The sequence below is a fragment of the Sander vitreus genome, unplaced genomic scaffold, assembly GCF_031162955.1.
Source record: "Sander vitreus isolate 19-12246 unplaced genomic scaffold, sanVit1 ctg248_0, whole genome shotgun sequence".
Classification (NCBI taxonomy): Eukaryota; Metazoa; Chordata; class Actinopteri; order Perciformes; family Percidae; genus Sander; species Sander vitreus.
In genome coordinates this window covers 183,640-187,500 of record NW_027595419.1, presented here as the reverse complement: position 1 = coordinate 187,500, position 3,861 = coordinate 183,640, and positions in this window count along the sequence as shown.

Below are 3,861 nucleotides of genomic sequence, written 5' to 3'. Positions count from 1 at the left end.
CTGTATCTGAAGTCTCTTTATATAGACCTTAGTGGTCCCCTAATACTGTATCTGAAGTCTCTTTTATATAGACCTTAGTGGTCCCCTAATACTGTATCTGAAGTCTCTTTATATAGACCTTAGTGGTCCCTAATACTGTATCTGAAGTCTCTTTATATATCTTTATATATCTGTGTCTTAGGGGGCCCCGTCTAATGTTAACAGTTCCCAAATATCTTCTGTCTTAGGGGCCCCGTCTAATGTTAACAGTTCCCAAATATCTTCTGTCTTAGGGGCCCCGTCTAATGTTAACAGTTCCCAAATGTCTTCTGTCTTAGGGGGCCCCGTCTAATGTTAACAGTTCCCAAATGTCTTCTGTCTTAGGGGGCCCGTCTAATGTTAACAGTTCCCAAATATCTTCTGTCTTAGGGGCCCCGTCTAATGTTAACAGTTCCCAAATGTCTTCTGTCTTAGGGGCCCCGTCTAATGTTAACAGTTCCCAAATGTCTTCTGTCTTAGGGGCCCCGTCTAATGTTAACAGTTCCCAAATATCTCTGTCTTAGGGGCCCCGTCTAATGTTAACAGTTCCCAAATGTCTTCTGTCTTAGGGGCCCCGTCTAATGTTAACAGTTCCCAAATATCTTCTGTCTTAGGGGCCCCGTCTAATGTTAACAGTTCCCAAATGTCTTCTGTCTTAGGGCCCCGTCTAATGTTAACAGTTCCCAAATATCTTCTGTCTTAGGGGCCCCGTCTAATGTTAACAGTTCCCAAATATCTTCTGTCTTAGGGGCCCCGTCTAATGTTAACAGTTCCCAAATATCTCTGTCTTAGGGGCCCTTATAATGTTAACAGTTCCCAAATATCTCTGTCTTAGGGGCCCTTCTAATGTTAACAGTTCCCAAATATCTTCTGTCTTAGGGGCCCCTTCTAATGTTAACAGTTCCCAAATGTCTTCTGTCTTAGGGGCCCCTCTAATGTTAACAGTTCCCAAATGTCTTCTGTCTTAGGGGCCCTTCTAATGTTAACAGTTCCCAAATGTCTTCTGTCTTAAGAGACAATGAGAACAACATGAGACTTTGCTCCAAGTATCACCAGGAGCTCTACACCTTAACCACAGCACTGACAACACTGGTTGGTACCCAGAGTTTACTAAAAAGAAAGGCCTTAAAGTGCCCATATTCTGCTCATTTTCAGGTTCATTATTTTATTTTAAGGTTGTACCAGAATAGGTTTACATGGTTTAATTATCAAAAAACACCATATTGTTGTTGTGCTGCACAGCTCTCTCTCACTGCTGCAGATCCTCTTTTCAGCTGGTCTCTGTTTTAGCTACAGAGTGAGACCTCTTTTCTTCTGCGTCTTCTGTACTATCTTTGATTGCTCTGGCACATGCTCAGTAGCTCAGATGTAGCTCATGTCAGCTAGCTAGCTCCATAGACGGTAAAAGAAAGGCTGTTTCTCCACCTTCAGTCAGTTACAAGGCAGGATTAGCTGGGAGACTTCTTCTAAATGAGGGCGCACATGGAAGTAGTTCTTTAGTAGATTATGGTGAACTGGTGTGTGTTGTAGCAGTGCTTTGCTACTGAGAACGAGGTAGCATTCTAGCGTTAGCATCTAGCGTTAGCATGCTAACGCTAATGCTAACGCTAGGAGCTAACGGTTGCGGTCAGCCAGCTCGTTTCGGCTTGTGACATCACAAGCCGTGCAGATGTTGACCAGCTGACCCGGAGACTGAAGACAGGACACATTCAGAAACCGTATCTCACTCAGAACAGCATGGATGCGTGTGGAAGCACCAGAGACACAAAATAACTCCCCAAATCCCAGAAAAAGTGTTTTTTTCATAATATGGGCACTTTAACAACTCACGTAGCTCTTGTTGTTTCCGGCTGCTACGACCTCGGCAGTCAAAACGAGTCGATATCTAAACAAGGAGCCCCAGATTTAGGATATCTTGGTCACCGGTGTAGTTAAGGTGTAGAGCCCCTGGTGATACTTGGAGCAAAGTCTCATGTTGTGTCGAGCCTTCTTAGTGGTTTAAAAATAGATATTTTGAGGCTAGCATCATAGCACCCCTAGCACTCCCATTCAGAAAGGCCATTTGACCCAAAAACCAGAATACGGTCCATCTTAAAAGTGGCGTTTCCCTCCTAAATATGCTTTTAAACTACAGTTTGACTCGCGTACATTCACAAAAAGACCCTGGGTTGCATTTTGGCGAGAGTTAGGCTTTAACACATGATGAGCTAGTATTGACAGGCCACATCAGCATGGGACAGTGGAAAAGTACAGAATACCCCGACAGGATGAGGAGACATTGGTTGTGAAACAACTGTCATGAGTGTAGAAGTCATGTAAGAGTTACATGACCCATAGGTACACTCCAAGTCAAAGTAATATCCCTAAAAGTGTGTTAGACCGATGTATGAGTATTTAAACATGTCAGACACACACACACACACACACACACACACAGACGCACACATACACACACACACACACACACACACACACACACACACACACACACACACACACACACACACACACACACACACACACACACACACACACACACACACACAGAGACACACACACACATACACACACAGAGACGCACACACACACACACACACACACACACACACACATACACACACAGACGCACACATACACACACACACACACACACACACACACATACACACACAGAGACACACACACACACACACATTCACACACAGAGACACACACAGACACACACACACACACACACACACACATACACACACAGAGACACACATACACACACACACACACACACACACACACACACACACACACACACACACACACACACACACACACACACACACACACACACACAGAGACACACACATACACACACACACACACACACAGAGACACACACACACAGACACACACACACACACACACACACACACAGACACACACACACCCACACACACACACACACACACACAGACGCACACATACACACAGAGACACACACACACAGACACACAGACACACACACGTGCGCCTGTGTTAACGTGGGCTTGTTGCCTCTGTCGGGTTCGGTTCCTGCTCTGTCGGACGCCGGCCGATCACTCTAACCAGCAGAGTCCACAGACCTTTGATCATCTAAAGAGAATAATCCCGACGTCTGTGTCCTTGTTTCTCTCTCAGCTGACTCTAAGCTTCACAACCTGGTGAGGCAGAAGATGAGTTGGTCCGATGCTCAGACTTACTGCCGCTCCAAATACACCGACCTGAGCACCGTCCCGAGTCTGAAGGACAACCTGGACATCGCCCGTCTGCTGATAGACGCCACAGGTAGGCAATCCCTCCAGAAAAGAGATTATGCAATTGCATAATTCAATGCAAAATTGCCGATTTCCGCGCAAAATATGCGGGGCTTGCATGATGTCATAATCCCCGCATTTTCGTTGCAAAAAAGTCCCAAATATCTCAGCAGAAAGATGAAAAATGTTGCGTTTACTTCACATAAGAGCAGCTGTTTCCCCCTGTTGCGATGGGAACGTTATGAAGTGACGTTATGAAGTGACGTTATGAAGTGACGTCATGAAGCGACGTCATGAAGTGATGTTATGAAGCGACGTGATGAGGCGACGTCATGAAGCGACGTCATGAAGCGACGTGATGAGGCGACGTCATGAAGCGACGTCATGAAGCGACGTGATGAAGCGACATCATGAAGCGACGTGATGAAGTGACTTATGAAGTGATGTTATGAAGTGACGTCATGAAGTGACGTCATGAAGCGACGTCATGAAGCGACGTCATGAAGCGACGTGATGAAGCGACATCATGAAGCGACGTCATGAAGCGACGTCATGA